Below are 24,563 nucleotides of genomic sequence, written 5' to 3'. Positions count from 1 at the left end.
AAACAGTCTGACATGACCTTGCACACCCAATTTTCGTAGGATTATTTCCCTCGTGACTCAAGGTTTTGAGTATTGACATTTAAGATTTCAGAAGGTTCAGGCTTTTATATAAACTGTCTAGCAGACAATTTAATGTATAGGCGAGACTGAGAGGGTAATGGTAAGTTGTTGTTATGGCAAAGAAGAACTCACCAAGCTGCGTCAGTTAAAATGATAATTTGCAGATGCTTATTAGTTTACATTTTTCTGACTGAAAAGAACACTTTTTTTAATAAAAGTCGCGAGTTCGATGCTAGTTAGCAATACGAGAAGTCAATTCTCGCACAACCACTAATACATGTTAATAAATTATCATTAACAATAGAAACCAGTATTGCTCATGCTAACGAAACTTGTACTGCAGCTGTTGCTAAACATTGTTGTACCTGAACGTCAGCGTAAAACCATCGACAAACAAGGAACCAACACCGAGTAATGGAATGCAAGTTCATAATATATTTCCGTTGTTAACTTATCTTGCTCCTGTAATATCAAAGACGATGATTTCATTTAAACACAAAAAGGTTGTTTCACATTTATGTAATGTCTTGACTAATGACAGTGCGAAAACAATACTAGAGATATGGGTGAATAAGTTAAGTTTTATTATAATGTCTCAATTACAAATCTCTGTATATATATGAGTGTCTTGAATCAGAAACGTTTACAAAATACACTGATTTTAAGTGCTATTTAGATTGCAAATAATCATATGTCCTTTATATCCTGTCCGCACATGTCTGTGATAAACGGTATTAAACGTCCTGTGTACTTTCACACGCGTCCGTTTAAATCAACATTCTATTACACAAAAACATTTGCAAATGTCTATTGTCTGCAGCTCTCAAATACGGAAATATCTTACTCCAAGGCATATAGTGACACTTTCAGAAAACATCAAAAGGGACCTTTTGAGCGATTTGACGAAGTTTCAAAAATTGTCTATGTACCCTTGCTCCGTTATGGATCCCTATGGGGTTTGTGTTTATTCAGAGTTCAAATATGTTTCCGTAAATGAAAAGCTGATATGTTGTGCAAATGCCAAGGTATTTTCAAATCGTTAGAAAATGATAAAAAACTGACTCCCCATTTTCCAAGAAAAAAAACCCAAGTCCACGTCAATACATTTTGACGGGGTGACCCCTGCCTTTGCACCAGAACGAAAGAAAATGGCCTCTTTACCTGTATAACCTTACCCAAGTATCTCTATAAAGAAACCATGGTCATCGACAATGTGCAACATCCGTGTCAGCCGCGCATTCATACCTAAAAAACACCAGTTTCGTAAATGTTTACTTTGATATCAAACAAGGGTAACTTATCTTCCATAGTGTACCGTTACATTTTTTCAATTCTTCTTATCTTAGAAAAACAACGCGTAGTTTATAGTTATTTCAACGTTACACAAGAATCTTGCTTGAACTTCCCTGGTGAAGTTCCGTTCTAAATTATAAAAGCATTCCTGACTGGCTGTTGTGAAAATATATGTCAATGCGTCCAATTCTACTACCTGGTTGCTAAAAGGTGAAAATGCCGCCTAAATATGTAAAATGAATAAAATAAACAGAACAATGCAGACCATTACGATTTTCAAATTAAAAATCCTAATACAAGAGAATTTCATTCATGATACGATTTAGTGTACAATTTGTGTTTTTTTTAAAATTCTGATTTTCGCGTTAATATAAGTTGATATATGCATCAATATAGCATATTGAGACAATGTGACTGTGCACGATGGAAGATAATTATCGCATTGTTTCATTATACTAGGTACCCAGTCAACCGAACTGGCGCGTTTAAGTTGAGCAATGTACCGCCATTGAAACGGTCAGTATATTCCCCTTCATGACGCTGGTTCTATAGAATACTTAGGAATAAGTATAACATGTACAAGAGGCATTTTTATTTCTGTTCCTGATTCCATGCCCCTGACCAATCGACCAATCCAAAGCGACTTTCGTTTTCAAGTTAGCATGGTCTGCTTTCATTTTATTCTTACTTCCGGAAATAGCTGAAGTTCGAGTGACGTCATTTTCCTTGTTTGTCAAAAACAATAACATTGATAAAAATGTGCCCGTGGTCCTAGGATATCCTAATGTATAAAATAAGTGTAAGTGTCTTAAGTTTTTTAACTGTTATTTCCCCATGAATCTATCTATTCCAGGGGCCTCCGTGGCCGAGTGGTTAAGATCGCTGACTTCAAATCACTTGCCCCTCATCGATGTAGTGCGAGGCCACACTCGGGGCGTTGAATTCTTACATGTGATGAAGCCATCCTCCCTGGCTTCCGAAGGTCGGAGGTTCAACCAAGGTGGGCGCCGCTCGTGAAAATATAAGGCCGGAGGGGCAACCTGGGGTCTTCCTCCACATTAAAAGCTGGAAAGTCGCCATATAACCTATCATGTGTCTGTGCGACGTTAAATCCTGACAAAAAAAACTATCTATTCTCTCATGTTTTCGACAAATCAGATCAAATTTTTGTAACGTATTTTACAGTAACAATTACAATATCTAACACATAGTACACAATCTTAGAAATACCTTTTTTTTTTCAAATGTTGCGACAGCTACAACTTTGCCACAAGATAATATAAACTAAAATCAGATTTCTAAAGCAGAAATCTGACATTATATAAGAAAATATATCTAGCAATTACCTCAACAAAATGTTTCAGGAGTACATTAGGATAAATTGCTGTCATAAACCCACAAAGATTGTGAGATTCATATGTTTAATTCCACCTGGAAATCTGAGCAAAAACGTTTCAGTAAATCAATTATCTAAGTGCAAGCCACCTCATTGTACTCACTGGCAGAAAGTGGAGAAACAATGTAAAATTCTCAGCCAAATTAAGCTGTTGATGGCCTGAAGTATTGAACATTTTTGTGGACTTAGCTAGTAGTTAACGTCACAAATTTATAAAGATTCACAAAAAGAAATTATGAAAAAAATATCGCATTAGGAGTGAAACACTTTATTCTAGAATTCTTTAGATATTTACGATACCTGGTTTTATCAAAATAATTTATCAAAACCGATGAGACTTAGTTTCTACTAAAACGTTAAGATTATAATTATGTGTTTATGAATTATTTGACTTACTAATTTAATTTAGTAGTCCCTATGAGATAAAAAATTATATGAGCGTCCATGAGAAAACCAACATAGTGGCTTTCCGAAAAGCATAGATCTAGACCAAAAAAACCTGTGCATCGCGCAGTCTGGTCAGGATACATGCTGTTCGCTATTAAAAGCCTACAGCAATTAGAGAAACCGTTTAGCGAACAGTATGGATCCTGACCAGACTGCGTGATGCGTACGCTGGTCTGTATCCAAGCTGGGTGGATCCATATCTGTCGCGGAAGCCACTATGTTGGTTTTCTCATGACACGGCTCATATTATGTTGCTTTTACGGTTTCAGATACAACCGCTTAATGTACTGGCTTTTGTGGGAAAGTTAGCATGCACGTGATGTCCTTGAAAGGTGCAGTGGCCCAGAACGTGGCTAAAAAGAAATAGAAAATAAAACACGATTTATTTATAAATTATAGTTCAATTTTATCAGTAGAAAACACAGTTTTGTGTATGTCAGAACGAAATGGTGTCGTTGAAGAGTAAGTCTCTTAAGAATTTGCGTTTGACCAAAAACCTCTTCACTGAATAACATCATTTCTATACGTTGACTGGACAGCTACTCATAAAAATTTGCGTCGCTACTTATATTCCCAGCTCGCACTAATTCAAATTTGAAGAAGTATGTTGCGCTAGAAATATAGAATCGAAACTTCAAGAAGAGTAAAGTCTGATGAAATTAAATGCACTACGGTAACAATTCTAAAAGAGAATTTTGTCTAGGGCAAATTCAAGTATTAAAAGTATCTAAGAATACAACGAAGTCATATTGATATACCCCGATAATTTTCGGTAATTTTTACAAATTAAGTATGTAATCTAAGTAATTTAGATACAAATATATAAGATAAGTCCTTTTCCTCTAAAAATAGAAATAAATAGTGTTTTCGGGTAAAAAAGAGCTTATAACAAGAAGGCTTGTTTGTTGGAAAATAACACAAGGAAGAGTCTTACGATTTATTAACTATCACAACAGTACTATTTAAGTGCTGGTGGCACTGTGAAAACTCTCTCCGTACTTGATATAGTGGTTTTTATCTTTTTTGATCATTTGGGAACAGGGGTCTATTCAAAACATTTGTAAGGTGCTTTGGGGCGTGAGAGTGTGCAATTTTCCAATACCTCTCATGAACAACTTCATTCAAACCGAGTCTGCTATTACTTGCTTAGTTACATTTTATGCGTCCGAGGGATCCCTTCTTGCAAACTTTACTGCATGCAACACGCTTTAATAATATATATAAAATAAAAAAAAAAATCAAATATATTACAATAAAAGAAAAAATAAAAAAAATATAAAGACAACATATACAAATACCTTGTATGATAATCTATACGCATGTTTAACTAACGTAATACCAGGTTCAGCTCAAATCTCAGTCTTCAAAAGTTATATAATCTTAACTGAAAATTGTCAGTCTTGTTGATACAATTACCCTTCAACATATGTTATGTTCCCTTATGACTAAGAAAAATGGTATGAAAAAGCACTGTCATCCTGTGTATGAGAGAGAATGTTTACTGCAACGCCAAAACCAAAAAATTATATTTTAATTCTATTGAATGTTGTCTCACACTAATGCTCTTAATTGTTCACTAAGCAGAAATAACAATAAGTTTCATTGACCAATTTCCACGTAATTCACACTAGAATTGCATTTCAATATCTGCTTGCGGTAAATGCGATAAACGATCATTTAACTGTTTAGAAGATGTCTGCAAAAATTAGCACCTGTTGCTCATACTAAGTTTCTGCATATTACTAAAAAAAAAGCATTGTTGATCTCCGAACTTTCTTCCACATAATAGTGTTAATCATAAAATAGTATATAAATAATAGTGCATAATTTAGACCCTTGTTCACGATCTTTTTGTGAAATAATTTCAATGTTTGTTTTATTTTCTCCTTCTAGATAATAATTTTCCCAATACTAAGGCAACATGCAGAGAAATTATGGCTATTACAACTCACGGAATGCTTGTTTGCTTATAAACTGACCCTCGTTACAACTTCTAAAAGGAAAGCCCGCCCGCATAGCACAGCAGGAGAGCTTTGGTCTACTATCCAGGTTCGATTCCTGGCTGGGCGCGTATGTTCTTCCATGGACGATCTGATAAAAGACATTGTGTCTGAAATCATTCGTCTTCCCACCTCTAGATAATTCATGCCGGGAAGATGACAGTAATTTGCCGGAGAACAAGGTTTTTTTGGGGGGGGGTTTACCTGGTCCAGAAGCCAGGAACACTAGCTAGGTAACTTGCTCCGTCGTTCAGGACTTGAAATAACTGTTGAAAATGGCGTTAAATCCAAAACAAACTTCTAAATGGTGCTGATAACGGACAACTATAAGACGATTCTTTCGAAGCATATAAAGCAACCAAGCAAAATGATAGCAGATTCGGTTTGATTATGTTCATAAGAGGTAAGGTCGATATCATGTAAGCAATGTATTGTTTTGCGGACAGTATGTACTTATCATTCTACTCCATTGTTTTTGTTTGTTTTGGGTTTAACGCCGTTTCCAAACAGTATTTCAGTCGTGTAACGGCAGGCAGTTAACCTAATCAGTGTTTTCTGGATTCTTTACCAGTGTAAACCTGTTCTCCACAAGTAACTGCCAACTTCCCCACATAAATTGTCAGAGGTGGAGGACGAGTGATTTCAGATACAATGTCTTTGATCAAATCGTCACGGAAGAACATCCTTCCCTTCCCCCTCCCGAGGATCGAACTATCGCTCGCGACCCCGGTTTTCTGTAGAACCTACTACCTCTCCCACTGACTACGCGGGCGGCCCATGTTTTATATCCATAGAATATCAAAAAGAGTTTTGAATTATTTTATTTCGTTTTTAGTGTAGCATGTAGTTTTTCTCTTCAAGATAAAGTTGATGTTGATATGTTATTAGCTGTACAGTTAAAAAGCGTTGTTCTATATGAAAAGGTTTATTTAAATGCGAATCTGAGTTATTTTTATTTGCATGTGTTGTGATATGGAAATTTGTAGCACTTTTTCAATATCTGTAGAAAAGCGATAGAAGAAAAGCTAATACTTGTCTTGGACGATAGACTATTTACTACTACAGTAAGTCTGTTAAAATCATATCATTCATGTCGGTCTTAATTAATATTAATTATTAAGTCATTCATTTAAGTACAACAACTGAGGCTTATTCCTTGTTACCTACGAAACGTACCTACGAGGTACATGCGTTCAGAATCAATGGCGATTTTGGGCTATTTCTTCACGGACATACAGAGTCAATTTTGACGCACGCGCCGCATAGCTCTATATGATTAGCGCAGATCTTCGGATCGCGGAGTTGTGAGTTTGAACCCCTGGCGCGGCGTTTGTTCTCGATTTGATAAAAGACATTGTGCCTAAAATCATTCGTCCTCCACCTCTGATTCATTGGGGGAAGCTAGCAGTAAGTTGTGGAGAACAGGTTTTGTACTGCTACAGAATCCAGAAAAACTGGTTAGGTTAAATGCCCGCCGTTACATAACTAAAATACCGTTTGAAAAACCGGCGTTAAACCAAAAAAGGGTCCATCATAAAAATTGTGTTCGAATTCGTTATCCTATCTTAAGGAATCGCCCACAGTGGCGGGCCATTTGACACAAAATTTTACATGCACATTTTCATAAAAAAAAAAGATGGCTAAGTGAAAACAATAAAGTCAATAATTTTGTCATAATATGTTTTTAAATAATCTATGTGGAACATATGCAAGTAAACGAAGTGCATTTCACAACCTGTATATGCCTTTAATTCGATAATTTCTCTTTTCCAAAAAGACAAAATTTTGCAATTTTAACGTGCAGTCAAACTCAATACATATCAATACCTTTAAAAGATAATTACAGGCCAACTTAAAGCAGACTGTGAAGAATAAAGTCTAAAGAAAATTTTTGGAAATTTTAACCTGTTTACTGGAATTATACTCAAAATCCCACAATCAATCAATTTATATCCAATTTGTGTTAACCTGTTTCATAATAATTTACATGTTATCAACAGGTGATATATTAGGATGTGTATAGGTTTTACCTGGCCCCTGTGGGCATAATGCATGTACAAACAACATTTTTAAATTAAAATTTACATGGGGTGTCTCTTTGTGTCTAATGCAATAACCAGGAACAATTTTGACAAAGATCCATAAGAGTTTGCAGTATCCATTATTGTACTTTTGAAAATGAACTAAATTTTGTCTTTGTAAAATTTTTTATATTGGCGTTTGATTGCAGGTAAGATTCAATATTTGGGCTAAACATTCAGTCCTAAACGATAACTCAAACATTATACAAACGGCATCTCAGAATTATAAATCATCATATGGCTTGCTTGATAATTTGACCGGCTGTTACGGCTTTAGTGCATTTTTTCAAGAGAAAAATACTTGGCCTGACAATATGAACTGATACTGAGTTGTGACTGTGGCGATGCCTTAAGGATTTGATGAACATTTGACAGCTTGAAATCATTGAAAGAAAGACGTGTTTTGCATAAAAAAACAGCTTATAAAAAAGTATAATATACTAAAAACCGATTTCTTTGAACTGATGGATGCTTGAATTCCGAAAAGGGACCACATCAAGAACCCAGACTTCTGGAGAGTGTAGCGCTTTTAAAATCTCACCATTTGCAAGAAATGTTACACATCTTCATTCTGATGCTCGCTGAAGATTTTGTTTGTTTGCAAACAATTGTAAGAACTTAATATTTCGATTTATAATTATCTTTTTTTATAGATTAATAATGTCCGTTTCATGAAATTATGCACATTTTGCTTATAATAGTTTTCTCCCTGAGATTTAATTGCAGATGGTACTCTGTCAAAAATGTGTATGGTGGACAATAGAAAAAATAGTAAATCAACGATAAACTTACACATTTTTAAATTTTAGGACACATATTTCTATTCGTGCGTAATTCACAGTTTGTTATTAACAAATGAACATGAAAACCTTCACGAAACAGACATGATTATTCCATAACCGTAAATTGATCACCTCACAATTGTTAAACAAACGACATCTTTATCAAAAAGTCTCGGTCAAATACATGTTTAAACACATTGACCCGTACTGAACCGAACATCATATATTTCTCAAGAAGTTATCCCCCTTTATAAAAGAATTCCGTTTGTAAAAGAATAAAGATGAACAAAAATCTCAATATTTAAAAACTATCTTTAATCTATTTATTCGAAATTTGAGCATTCGGACATTGTTGTAAATGCATCAAAACGAAGATTTCTTTGAAAATTTTGACTTAAAAGTTTTAAAGGCACTGAACTGTCCAGAAGTGTTGCAACTGAATGTGGTCCATTTTTTATAAATCATCAGTTAATTTACAATCGGTTTTTAGAAAAGTGTATTGATGTTATAAGCTGTGCAATTTCCATGTCAAACAACACTTTATTTGATTTAATGATGTTTCAAATGTCAAGACGTCAAATATCCATCGAACCCTTAAACGATGAATAAATGTGAAAATTAGTTGAACTTGTTTTCGAGCATTCCTCGTGTAACACATTGGTCACAAAAGTATGATAGATATCCATCTATGTAGGAAATTGTTAGAACAGCATGTGCTACCTAAGAAAGTTCACATAAAGGTGAACCTGCATTTTCGCGTGTGTGTGGCGATGCGGATGGGTTTAGATAGACTGTAGCTTATCCATTACCTGCTAGAATAAGAATATTGAGACAATTAACAGCCCATTTTTTAGACGAGAGATTATTTACTCCTGCATGTAGTTCATTAAACTCGTATCTCACAGACCTGTTAGCTCAAAAACAATTAACTTTAGATACTGGACAAAACTAAAACGTATTTTCTTTCTGAAATCATACCACTTTAAGAGAATTTATCCTCTCACACTACCTACACTTTGTTTATCATGGGTGTCTACGACATGTGTATAAAATCAGGCGAAGCTCGTTTCACTAAAAGAATGGCCTCCTTTCCAAAATTTAATAGAAAATATCACGGAATAACGCATATATTTGGTCATATATTCGCGTGTTTTTTTTTATAATTTTATACTACATTGCGTATGCCGTATAATAAAGAGAAATAATTTATAAAAGTTAGGTCGGATAATATGGTTGATTAAATTAAAAAACTAAGTATTTTTTTTAAAAGCTCAAATTATCACTTTTACCAAACTGTAGCTAAATATGACTTATATGCATGTTTAATATATAACATTTACACACTGGAAATAGTCGAAGACTCTTGCTTAAGTTCCAGTTTGAATGAGTAGTTATAATTACGGTGTTATCTCATTCATCAGGCGGGATGAGAAATGTTTCATAGCAACAGATTTAGTTAACATTCCACGCGAATCATTTTATGCAAATAGACCAGAAAAGCAGATTTTCCTTAAACATGTACATAATAGAATATCTCTAACTGGGATTTTACCCATAAATAACAGCGATTATATTACTAAAAATGATTTAGTTAAATACTATTTGAGGAGTGAACTGTTGACCCGGTTCTTTATCATTCGAAATCGGGGAAGAATTGCGTACTAGAAGAACTAAAACTTGGTGGAAGTTGTGCGGGTTAATCTAACTAATGTAAACGTAATGTTATTTACGTTAGATTAAGAAAATCAATAAAGATCAGCTCCCAGCTTAACCCCTTTACCTGCACAATGCTACTAATATCGTTTCTAATGTCCATTCTGATTATAACAAAGATTTTACTCTGACGAAGCAGATATATTTTGTCTGAATTTCGCGTACTAATTATTCCCAGTTCGAAGTCATGTCAATTCATCTCAAGACTTGCATCGTCTAAAAGAGAAATGTTACACTCAGACTGGACATTTAATGAATAATTCAGTCTCAGATTAATGAAATAAAAATACAGTATATGTGTCTGAATTAGATAACTTAGGGATTGTTAGTGAATAGTTTTATTTTTTACGTCGAACTGGTGTCGGCAGCTTTTTCACGAACAGTAAATAATAGTATACTCGAGTACGACAAATAAATTCGGCCATAGAACTCTTATCTACTGTTGAAATGTAATAGGCAGATTCGTGCGTTATTAAAGTGGTCACAGCAAAATGTCAATTTTATGGATACTGAGTAATTTACTGTAAGTTTATAGCTAACAGCTTGATTGCTTGATCTTTACTTGTTTTGTTTTAATGGCTTTGTACCTTAATGTAGCAAACTCACAGACACATCACTGTAACAAAATTTATATTGCGAATCTTCAGACAAAAGTTGATTGCTGTAATTGAGAAGAAGTAATATAATTGTATGCAGCAAGAAAACAGGCCGCTACGCGTATTAATTGCTTGTTATTACTTTAATTATTGTTTTCCTCAGACAAATTAAAATGCATATGATCTTAAGAGTTCATAAAGTAAACAACCTATCAAAAAAAATAAGACAACTCCAGTGTAATTATTGAAGAAAGTCATGTTTTGTACGGTGCCTTATTATAAAGAATGGACAATTTTATTATCGCAGTTCGTTGATTTGTGTACAACAGGTAGCGTGGGCATAATAACTAAATGCAAAAAAATAACTAAATTAAGATATTTGGAATATAACTAATAATTTCAAAACATCAAATACATAAATTGGTTGTCAACATTTACTTAGAAAACACTTGAGATATTCAGTCTTTTTAAAAAAACTTTCAAGTTTTCAAATTAACAATTCACTCTTCAAGTGCCAGATCATGCTAATTATTTAAAACAATCACTGAACACTGATAAAATAAAAATTTATTATCATTTTCATGCTTATTCAATGTGACGAAACCCAGGCTCAGTCGCAAGTACGAATTCATTTGTACAGACATGATACGGCCAGTTCTCTACACAAACAAAATGTATAGGTTTTTTTATAAACACTACTAGTATTTTGGCAGGCATATCGGCATGCTTCTGCGTACAGAAAATCAATAAATATGATAATGTATCTTTTTTACATTTCTTCCGATGATTAAATGATATAATGTTTATAATATTTCCGGACTTTGTGGACTATTGTAATCAATTACTTTTCTTGAAGTATTTTACAGCATATGTCTTTGTTTAAATTAGTATTCATGAAATCCTCAAAATTGTTGAAACAGGCGTGAAATTCCTAGAAAATACATGAATCATTATGTTTTAATTGGTCCGACAAAACCTGACACCATAAAGTAACGAATAAAAATTATTTTAAACATTGGAATCACCTTGTTTGACGCCGCGGAGTGTAATAAATCCATTAAATAAATAATGATTATACACTAGTGTAATAAAGCTTTGACGTCGACGTCATTTATAGTAAAGGCGACGTCGGTCAAATTCTCTAGTTTATATAGTAAAAGAAAGTCGATTTTTTGATGTTTCGACAAGAAAGACTAACACGTGATAAAAAGAATATTACATTTGTGACTTTCCATATTGAATTTATTACACTCGTTGCATAAAATTGATAAAAGGCTCGGCATTTTATCATTTTATTCAACTCCTTTAAGAAATTCAATATGAAAAGCCACTCATGTAATATCCTCTATTAGCAATGATTTGAAATTAAATGTTTCAGCGTTCATTCAGAAAGTATTGTATCTACAGTGCTCATCATTTTAGCTTTGTGCGTTGCCTCTTTGAATGTAATTCTCCTCAGGGTTGCGAAACAATCATGTTAATAGTGCCATTTATCTCTTTTGTCTGTTTCTTAAGAAGCATGAAATTTTCGTTAGTTTGTATGTAATGCAATTTTAAAATAACATAAAATGAGCCCATAAAATGTGGAATATAAACGAACAAGAGGTCCATGAAGGCCCTGCATCGCTCACCTGACCTATTGACCTACAATTTACCAAGATTACCATTCTGGCCAAGTTTCATTAAGATATGGTCATAAATGTGGCCTCTAAAGTGTTAACTAGCTATTCCTTTGATTTTACCCTGTGACCTAGTTTTTGACCCGACATAACACAGATTCAAACATGACCTAAAGATCATCAAGTTTAACATTCTGACTAAGTTTCATGATGATACAATTATGAATGTGGCCTCTAAAGAGTTAAAAAGCTTTTCCTTTGATTTGACCTGGTGACCTAGTTTTTGACTCCAGATGACCCAATATCAAACTCCTCCAAGACTTTATTAAGGATAACACTCTGATCAAGTTTCATTAAAATTAGGCTAAAATTGTGACCTGACCTCTAGAATGTTAACAAGCTTTTCCTTTGAATTGACCTGGTGACCTAGTTTTTAACCCCAGATAACCAAATATCAAACTCTTCCAAGATTTTATTAAGGGTAACGTTCTGATCAAGTTTCATTAAGATTGAACCAAAAATGTGACCTCTAGAGTGCTAACAAGCTTTTCCTTTGAATTGACCTGGTGACATAGTTTTTGACCCCAGATGACTCAGTATCGAACTCGTTCAAGATTCTATTGAGGGTAACATTCTGACTAAGTTCCATTACGATTGGGCCAAAATGTGACCTATAGAATGTTAACAGTCAAATTGTTGACGACGGACGAACGGACGACGGACACAGGGCGATCACTAAAGCTTAACATTTGAGCACTTTGCGCTCAGGTGAGCTAAAAATAAGAGTAAACAGACTGCAGATTCAGATATTGTATTGCTTATAAAAAGGCATATTGAAAAAATCAATTTCTCTTTGACCTCTAAGTATGACCTTGACCTTAGACATAGGGACCTGGTTCTTGCGCATGACACTCCACCTCGAGCTTGTGAACATTTGTGCCAAGTTATATCACAAATCCCTCCAACATGAAAAGGAAAGCTCCGACAATGTTTACATCTTTTATCCTTTGACCTCTAAGTGTGACCTTGACCTTAGACCTAGACCTGGTCCTTGCGCAGGACACTCCGTCTCATGAGATAAATAATTGTGCCTTTCAATCAAAATCCTCCATACTAGAAGAAGATAGCTCCGGACAAGGTCATTCTGAATTTGACATTTACCTCTAAGTGTGAACCTGACCTTAGATCTAGGGATCCGTGGTTTTTGCGCAAGACACTCGTCTCATGATAATGACTGAAAAATTGTTGAACAAGAGACGTTTAAAAAACCGTCTCATGATGGTAAACAACAGTGCAAGTTTCATCAAAATCCCTCAAGCAGTGTAGAAGATATGCCTCGGACAATGTCCTTTGGGACGCCGCCCGCCTGCCAGGGCGTTCCCATAAAACGTCCATTTTTTCAAGTCGGCGGTATAAAATTTGCGCTGGGGTGGGGATGCATGGATCGGGTGGTGGACCTACTTGGTGGAGGAGGTGGGGAACGTACAACTTTGCATGTTGGATAAATATTCGCGGAAGGTTTGAAAAAAAGGAGTGATTTTTTTATAGGGGGATTTGGGATGGGAGGGGATGTGACCAAGGCAAGGTGGTGGTGAGGTGTGGATACTGAACCTCATAGTGGTAAACATGTTTAAGAAGTTTTATTTAAATATTCCCAACCACTTCCTAGATATGGCTCCGGGCGTGGAATTTTCATTAAAGCAATGGCAATAACTCTAAGGAAAATTGACCAATTAAATAAAAAATAACGGGCATCATCGAATGTCGGTTCATATTTATTTCAAGTTTCATGAAATTTTACAGCTTGTTACTGAGAAATGGCTGCATACTTAGATTTTTCAGTAAATCAAGGGCAATAACTCTAAGGGAATTGATCAATCCTAAAATAACTTGACGGGCATCACTGCAGTATGATGAATCATGTTTATTTCAAGTTTTATGAAATTCTACCTGCTAGTTACTGAGAACGGCTGTGGACGAACGAATCGACGGACGGACGGACCGACGCATGCACGGACGTGCAACGCCATTTCAATACCCACTCCCGATTTTATCGGCATAGGATAACAAACAAAACGGTATGTAGTAAGAGGGTAATTGTAACAGTAACTAGATCTAGTCTCATGGAATTTGCAAGGTCGAATCACACTCGGCGCTTGCGGGTCATCTTACATAAATCTACTCGAGCAGAATACAGCATCCCAGATCGAGCTACTATTACAATATCTCTACTATATTGCTTCGTTGATTCTTTGCTTCCTACAGATATTTTTACCGAAATATTAGACTGAACAATCTAGCTTAACTAACTGGTATGCAAACTTTCAGCTACAATTTGAAACCTGTGATTCATGTCGTTCCTGAGGCAGATATACGATTTAAAATTCTATTAACTGAACCTGATTTCACTGAAATGGTTTCAGCTAATCTTTGTTTCAAACCAAGATAACGATACCACTCGAAATACTGCAGGCGAATGACATAAAGGATTTCAAAAGATAAAGGGAAGGGTAGATTTCTCTGAAGCACAGAGCACCACAAACAGCCTCAGAGCCACACATTTGCAAAGTAGGTCCATAATAAAAAGAAGCTGAAAAGGAAAAATATTACAGACGGGTTGCTTCAAAAATCCAACAAGTACATTTTAGTTTTGTGCACAATATAGGTAGAGGAAAGGAAGGGGCAAGGAGTAGAAATGGGAATAGGGCTGGGAGAGGGGGTAGAGGGGAATGTAGAACGGATTACTAAAAGGATTGATATACAAAAGGAATGCTACGTTCCTTAACAGTTGCACTACAACGTAAACCACAGTAGCGCACAGTAGACATTAATATACCAAAGACAAACACACACCCACCCACACACAACTAAATAACGTAGATAAAAAAGACACGTCAGATATAGCAACACTGTGTGGACCCCCCACCCCCACCCCCGCCCCGCACCAACCCCAAGACATCCAAAATTAATGTTGTATGTTTTAGGTTTGAACGGCTTTTTTCAACAGTATTCCAGTTATGTAACGACGGGCAATTAACCTAACCAGTGTCTCTAGTTCTCTATCAGTATGAACCTGTTCTCCGCAAGTAATTGCCAACTTCCCCATATGAATAAGAGGTAGAAGACGAGTGATTTCAGATACAATGTCATTTATCAAATTGTCGCCTGCCCGGGGTTCGGACTCGCGACCACGCGATCCGTAGGTCTGCGCTCTCCCTATTGAGCTAAGCGGGCGGGCGTCATTTCTGGTCGTAATTAGAGAACAAAGAGACCAGAGTAACTTAAGTATTAATATAAAAGACCTCGGACATTATCCTTTTCAGATTGCCTATCCGATTAAGTCAAAACTGACCTAGGGCTAGACTACTGAAATTGCATGGTAAAGATAGTTAAAGACCATTTCGTGATATATTCGACTAAATTATACATATTTGTGAACAAAAAGGAAGATTTGTAGACATTTCTCATCAAGGTGTGATTTCTATTGAAAGGTAATGAAACACTAATCATTTTTATGTTTTAAACATCTTTCCCTCCAGTAACGCAACAAAATATTTCAAATGCTTTTGTAAGTAATTATCATATATGTATGCTGCAAAAGTGGTACTTGGTCACAGGAGGAAAAGTGTCAAAAATTGAAAAACAACTACATACAGGGTGTCAGCAAATGAATTTTACATAAAATATTATGACACTTATTGTATGTGTTTCTTAAACCTTATGTATCTACAACTTTATTTGTTTTTGTAAATATTTCAACTATAGAAAACATTGTAATAAATAATTAGCGGACATAGAAAGTCAAGCTCGATAGGAGACTGATCATGATAAGTATATCTTATGAATTTTGCAATCAGGCCTGTTCCCTCTTGACAATCTACGTCCGTCGATTGAGTATCATCAGGATTGAGACAACTACGTCTATCGCAAGTCATGATCCAGGCAAGTGGCTTGGACATATGCAGCTAGATGTATGTAATTTAAACACGACAAAGAGATATAGACAAACTTCTATGGGAATAGTGCCGCTGTGGAGCAATTACCTTTTTACCCTTTGTAAAAGAGATATAGATGAACTTATATGGAAATAGTGCCATTGAGGTGCAAATGCCTTTTTACACTTGGTAAAAGAGATTTTGACGAATTTCTATGAGAATAGTGCCACTGTGGTGCAAATACTTTTTTACCCTTGGTAAAAGAAATATATTGACGAACTTCTATGGGAATAGTGCCGCTGTGGTGCAAATACCTTTTCACATTTTGTAGGGCACATAGAATGCACTTTAAGAACAACCTTTGGTTTATATTCGAACCAAAGAACCACTGGATCCAACATCCTTAAATCTAACACAACTACACCAGACACAAACTCCTGAACTGAACCTGGTGCCTCCAGACCTAACACTGACGCCCAAAACTAACACTGACACTCTAAGAATAACCAGCAATTCACCCACACGTCTGAAACTTATTCCCAAGCCTACTGCGGAAATACTCGTAAGGACCTCCAAAGAACCAACACTGACACCCCAAGTACATGAATGTTGATACTAATTATGGAAGTTCTGTTCTATTGACATACTGGACCGGTCGGTATGTAATTACTACTGGTGCATGTATTGTTATGTTGTTTTATTCTTTCTATTTTGTACTGGAGTAACAAAAAAAAAACATTTGAATGTTTGCCAGGCATTAGAAGAATATAGGCTAAAAACCATGCAAACCAGAAATGCAATATTAAGGGACCTTGAAAAGAGCAAATGATGCATCTAGAACGTGCCCAAGTGTGTGATAAAATGTTGAAACCCATGTACCCCTGAACTCACAGTGGCCTAGGGGGTCTCCTACACCCCTTCGACAGAACTTAAAAAGGTCAGCTACACCGCTGCATGTATTCAATATATAACCCTCCACATAAAGCCCGGTCAGTAATTGTAAACATGTGTAAATACATTATACTAGATATATAAAACAAACAATAGGCTATGAGTCAATGCATCAGTTATCATGTACACTCGGGTGGAAAGAATTTATATACAGTTGTATGACCAAAAGTTTTCTTCCACTTTTATTTTTTGCATTTCCATTAATTTTCAAATTGTAAAAGTTTATTTATTGTTTAAAACACTTATATAGACATACCTTAAATCATATACTTGTTTCACAAAATTAACACATATAATTTTTCAAAAAATATTACCCTTGTCGTCAAAAACTGTTCGCAATTCAAGAAAACAAATAAAAAAGAAATCTTTTTATTTTGTGACGGTTCATATAATAAAACTTATTTAAATGATGTATTAGTTGTAGTTTGTTTTAGTAATAGAAGCCAATATATAACTTATCGCGTTGAATCAAGAAATGGCATTGAAATTTGCCAATCTTACATAATGTCCATTCCTTTTAGTGATTCCACATATATGTGAGGTAACTACATAGTCGCACTTAATATACAAACTATCAAATCGAACAGCATTAGTCATAAAATTGATGACATGGCAATATGGAGTAATTTACTTCTAATCAAAATTAATGGAATATTTGCAAACTTGCAGATATGAGTAAACTCATCGTTTAGTACGTTGTCTTTTTTCAGATATGAAAGAAACAAGGATAAATATCAAACACGAAATGCCACTTCCAAAACCATGCAATCACTCCAAAACGAAAACTCAAAGCATGCAGATGTGAACGCATCCACACACACACTCACAAACAAAGCAAACCACTAACAAATAAAGAAACCAGCATGGCACGCCTTGGAACTACAGTGCAAAACACCACTCCCTCTTACCTCCCATCATGTTTACCAAAATCACGGACTTGCAATCAAAGTAATCCCCACTCCATGTGAATCTCTAACTAAAGGCAGTGCATGTGAAACACAACAATGCTTCTGTATAATTATAGCAAAGCTTAAGACAACAAAATCGAATGTTACTCGATGCTTTTAGCGAGGACAAGTATCAAGAGAAACACCTTAAGTCCCAAGACAAAACAGACAGGAGACAGAAATCAAAACAGTATAGTCCCTGGATTGAAATTTAAAACAGCAAAACACAAATTGCTCTCCCTCTTCCGTCCAAGCGCGCTGGAAGACTATGCTTCTGTATGAGACAATAAAGAAGGCTGCGGAAATGATTTTGAGAAAATCTATAAACAGACTGTCACAATTCATGAAATTAAAAGAAAAAATAAAACATCTGAAATTTTGTGAAAATGGCGTGTCTAAAGTCATGCAAAATTATACCGGACATATATTGTAAGGAGAATGCGTGTCAGATATGGCCATCTCGTAAACCGCTTATGAGAAAACATTCTTTCATCAAAAGAATTATACATTATATTTTCAAAAAGATTTCAATAAAATGTAAATGTTGTAGAATTAATGCAAAGTGGGATTGTCTTAAATAAACAATTTGTTGTTTGAATGTTGTTTTGCTAAAAATCTAGAAAGGTCTAAATACATTTGCATACTAAATACAATATTAGGCTACAGAATTTTAACCTCAGACTGGATCTCAGCTACATGGAATTCCTTCTAGCCATTTATGTTGAATTTGCCTATCCTATTCTGTCGTTTTTTTCACATGAACATCGAAAAAAAGTTTGTTTTCTATATTTACATTATATTTCCTTTCCATTTTTAAACACGATTATATAATAAATTGCACACATCGTGTTACATTTAACATTAAAATCAGCTTTAGCTTCCCAGCCATTCTGTTCACCAAGCGGAACAACCGTAATGTCATTTAAGGAGCGTTCTCCCTCACCATACGCGGACGTCGTCAAAACAGCGGCTCGTTATCACCAAACATTCGTGCATTGGTCTTTGCTGTGCATACAAAAGGAACGTCATAACTTTCAATTGAAAAGAATATGACGAATGTAAATATTCACTTGTGAAAAAAAAACATAATATCACTTGAATGGGATTTTAAATAGAATAATCCTAATGACTGATATTGTTCTCCAAACAGTGCTAATTCATGTAAATATGTATAAGAATAATAATATTGACCGCCGGGTTATGAAATTATGTACACAACTATATACATGTGCTTTAAGAGTCTAGAGTAGGTAGATTTGTTCTGGGATCACGGTAGTTCCATTCGTATCTGTATCTCTGTATCTCTTTTAGGTTGTGACATAAGATAGTTACTTCGATCCCAAATAAGATATTTACTTCTATCAAATATATACGGATACGATCAATGACTAAGCCATCTATTTGCTCATTCATTTTAAAGTTTACGAAACATAGTAAAAACAAAGTAAAATAATGCTGTACTGTTTAGTTATAAGCTTGTCAACTCTAGTCTTAGAGCATTACAACATTATTTTGCAAAACCGTGTTATACAAAGCTTTCTGTGTTGTATTACTAGTTGTTATGAACAGACTTAAAAGAAACTACACGGATTTACAATCACGACATATACAAAAAAATATGCACGAACATTAACTTACGACTTAATCAAAACAGTTAAAAAACCCTTCCAAAGGACAAGTATATTTTTGACAATAATACAGCCAACTAGAACCGATCATGATTCAACTGATTCCTGTTGGTCGAAGGCGAAAGTTTGATTTTGATATATATTTTTCCTATTTCAAGGTATTTGCCCTAAGAAGACTTTTACAGTAAAATATCATTGTCAAAATGGATAAAATGTCTGCTCTCTATTCTTTTATCGAACTTATGAACTTTTTTTTCGATGTTTGACGTTTACCATTAAGACCAATAATATCGAGTTTAAAAAGCCGATTCGCATAAGTTACGGTGTCCGATTTCTGCAAACGTTTCGTTCTCTCGTCTTTTCGACTGCAAAATACGATTTTGATAGTGCATACGATATATTTCTTATATATTACAACATCCAATATTTTGCCTAAAAATCTGAAGTCAGTCCTTTTTGGCTGTAACAGTTGCTACTAATGCCAGTCGTCGTTTTGATATGTCATTTTAACATTTTACACTTTAACGAAATGTTCTCATTTACTGTGAAATGCTTTTGTTGTAATGGTCATAAAATGGAAATTATCGGTCTGCTAAATAGATGTCTCTGTAAAATGGAGAAAGAGTATCCAGGAGACACTGTCGCTAATTTCATATTAGACTTGTTACGAAGAGGTTCTGATCTGTAATGGCTTTCTGACAGGAGAAATAAGCAGGTCATATACATTGTAATAGCATGACTCGACATTAATGATATCTTAACTAAGACATTTTAGGTCATATTAACAACATGAAGTGTGGGTGACTGTGAGGAATTATAATATCTTTCAGTCAATCCGATTATACTCAAAATCGCTTAGGGTGTTTAACAGTAATAAAATCTATATGAAGACTTAGTTTGATTGAGTGTGGTCACGAGAAGCGATGGAAAGTGCAGCACTCCTCACTCACCCCCTCTCCACTAGCGCCAGTCGGCTCAAGCAGAACTCTTTTTCAGTAGTTCTACACATATTCCCCCTGCATGATCTGGCATATGATTAAAGGCATATTGTGATATTTCTCTGTAAACATCTACAATATTGAACCATGTTTTAATCATTCAAGGAAAATATAGCCATATAATTTGAAGATGGCTTAAAAATGAAAACCAATGAATGCTCAAGTTATCAAACGTAGTGATTCATCAAAAAAAATCTCAACGTAGCTTTAACATGTAAACGCACACTAAACTGATCGAAATCACAGTAAATTAGTACAGTTTTACAAATAATTTTAACTGATACTTTGCCAATTAACTTAAGTTATTTTAACTTATTATCATTACGGATTTCATTATGTGAAACGTAATATTTTAAGTCGTAATATTTAGCTTAAATAGTTTACTTTTAGACACTAAAAATCCTCATGAATTAATTAACTTAAGCATATAATATTATATAAACTTACTATCTTACTTTTGTAGAGCTGCGGTCACATTTGAATATAAAACATTTATTTGTTCAAAACTTCCCGTTTTTAAGCGTATTTATTTTGCTTTCCTAACACATACACTGGGTGTGTACGATTACAAACCTAACATACAACACTGTTTATATAAAAACAGATATGATTTTTTATGTTTACACTCATATAAGTAGTACCTATTCATATCCTAGTATTAATTAATGAGTCATACAACTTTCACAAACAACATTACTTTATTACTTATTATATACAGCAAGCCCTATGCAAAATTCCTATCTTTGATTATAACTTAAACGCTTTTGCTAATTTATTTGTGCAAATTATCGACTATAGCACATCAGATAATGTTATTGCCTTTTAATTGTGTGCAACTGGTCTGGTATTAACATGCTGATAGGTATTGTGTCTTCTACTCTAAGATACATGTTGTCTGAATGCCTCCATTATTTACATTACTAAATGTATTCATTTCTGGGACAAGGGAAAGAACTGCAGATCTGTCCAATTTTGAAACCTGTTATACAATTCACTAGCAAGCTTTCTTCGAGCTGAAATAGCTTTTCAATGTACTGAACAGAACTGACCCAGTCTAATAAATTTTTCAACCGTAATTAAATTTATTTACAGACTTTTGATTACGTAAATTATCTAATTTGTTTTCGTGTATACAGGAATCATAGAAAAACAGAAATAGCAATAGTTACTCTTTCTTTACGTTAACAATATAAACGAAAACAAAACAATATCTTCTAACTTCAACAAAAGGGAAAAAGTATTTTGATGAGATAAGAGCAGTACAAATACACATTCATTCGTCTATACGCGCACAGCATACAGGCAAAGACAAAAAATGCAAAATGTTGGGCAGGAATGCTCTTTTGTTATAAGAACAGTGGTCTTTTATACTGACATCGGAATATATCAATGACCACCTTATGTGCCAGTTCTAAATAAGATCTTCTTACTCAGACAATAACTCTTGTTTTCTCGTTAGTTCTATTTTTGCATTTTGTTTATGATCGGAATCATGTCACATACATTTTCTGTTCATGTCTTGTAATTGATAGGAAATATGTCCTCTTTTAAGTTTCTACCTACGGGGAATATAAGACAAGAATATTCTATGGTAATAACATTTTTCATTGACATTAACCATGAATAGAATATATACACAATCTATTCATTACACGTCGTATTTTAATCGTTCTTACATAATTTATTTGTACTTCTTTTAGAAAAATGTATTGAGTCTTATATCAAATCCATAATTACGCTTTAATTACATTTCGATTACAAGTTAAAACACTGCATTGTGTTGTCTGTTTTTCAAAAAATACACTGACATTCTACATCGATCGTTCTTTGGAAAGTTTGTTGGTTGACATAAGAAGGTCGAGGAATTCTGTGAGCAACGTTTTTCTGCAAATACGTTTGTTATATAATATCATATAAACGTTCGTACATATCTCTACAAAATGAGGGCATTGCTGTACAATCATTTTGGAACATGAAAGTGCTTGTTTGTAATCTTACATATCCAATAGTTGACTGCAAAACTATATTGACTGTACAAACAAATCTATTCTGATATAGCAAAGTATCAATCATGCTTCGTCGCCAGTTTCTTTCAAACAAGGCAATACTGCTATATTCTTAGACTAATAAATTTGAGACACGAAATAGTCAAGTATTTATGCTACTGTTGGTGAATGTATGGCATAGATCATAGTACAAACCGGATATATACGCAGTGTCAATAAGAAAACAATCGATGTTGACACAACAACAACAACAAAAAAAACAAAAAACTACTCACGTGCATGATAATAACATTTGTTAAACAAATGACTGATCTTTTGTAAATTTTCTGCTTAATATCTAGCGGGGAAAGACAATGATATGCTGGTGTTATATCACCATATCTTTTCTCATGGGAAAATAACAGCCACACGTGCTCAAAGCGATATTCGAGAGAGCACTCAGAAGACACCTCGGTAGCATTCTCTTTCTTTTTCCCAACTGCCCCTCGTAAAATCCTTGTCGTACATGTCAGGCCAGGATCAGACACTCTCAAACATAATCTTCTATTATCTGGCTTGCTTGTGGTCGATATTTCTAAATGATATTATTTAGAATCCATGAGAAAACCTGTATTAGTGACATGATATAACTATTGTATAATTAGTAGTGTAAAATACTGAAAAATTGTTGTTTTTCTAATGTTGCTCCAGAAACTAGAAACTAATATATTGTAATTGTGTCATCTAAGACAAATCAAATTCTACCATATTTTTCATATAAATGTTGTTTCTGTTGTCATGGCAACGGAAATTCCAAAGCACCCATGAAAATATAGAGGTGTATAGATAAAAGGCTCGTAATGAAACTAAAAATATACGGTTAAGTTATTTTTCAGTAAAATCGCTTTAAACTGTTCCTAAATATTCAAATGTATGGTGTTAAGTAAGTGTTACGCATAATTTGTTCCTTTAATGACTTGAAAAATACAGGGCATGCACAACGACGTCATACTGTTTTCATGACGTTCTTAACGTCACGTCTCAAAATACCCTCGATGACTAACTTAAAAACATTGCAGCTCTTAAGATAGTGAAGACAATCACTTCAAATTTTCGGGTTTGAAAGATAAAAGAATGTTCTTTATGAATATGTTATTATCTCAGTTTTGAATTTTTTGTCACTAATACGGGTTTTCTCATGGAACGCCATATATACACAACAATTGTCTCTTGTGGACGCGGGTCACTCTGCTGTGATTATGTCTGATCCTTTTGAACTATAGAGTCAATGCATTTGAATATTAATGTTCAGTCTATATCCGTTGTGATATAATAATAATGTAAATCTGAACTACAAATAATATGACCTTGATTTGATGCTGGCATATATTCTTTAAGGAAAATGCAATATAGCATTTCTTTTCCAAATCATTATGGAAATATCACAAGTTTTTAGACATTGTCAAACATAGGAAAACAGATCTATGTTTAGTCACATACACTATCGTTATTGTACTGTAAACTATTAAGTCTATCCTTTCTGTATCGTTTATACTTTTAGCAAAAATGCAAGGAAAGAGGTGCAAGATCAATATGTCTTCCTCCAGAGAACACTGCACTTATTATCGTAAAGCTTGCTAGACACTTGTGATGTAAACTGTATAGCATAGCAATTAATTCTTAGAGTTGTAGTGGGAATACTTACGACACTATCAGTAAAGTGATATTATCGTCTGATCATTACAACAAAGCCCTTCGAGCAGCAAAGTTTTTATTATCCATATGGTAACTTCATAACAACAATATGTATTCCTTAATCAATCTCAAAAATTCAACCAACATATTATTAGTTTAGATATGTGGCGGTGATGTTACTCTCTCTATATATATCTGTAATGGTCACTAAGTAATTGACTGAAATTCATCATCATTTAGAATGATGAAAGCCTGTTAAATGTTAAGAGTAAAACGCTCTTTATCAAAAGACACTCTATTGTTAATGCAGAAACGCAATCATTCAGCATCAAGGGATTTCCTCTCAGATATTTACTATAAATTACCAACAGGAGAATTAAAGTTCAACATTCTTTACTTTACAACATTTGTTATCGAAGGAATAGTATATGAAATTG

Source organism: Mercenaria mercenaria, chromosome 14, assembly GCF_021730395.1.
Source record: "Mercenaria mercenaria strain notata chromosome 14, MADL_Memer_1, whole genome shotgun sequence".
NCBI classification, from domain to species: Eukaryota; Metazoa; Mollusca; class Bivalvia; order Venerida; family Veneridae; genus Mercenaria; species Mercenaria mercenaria.
This window is presented reverse-complemented; position numbering follows the sequence as displayed.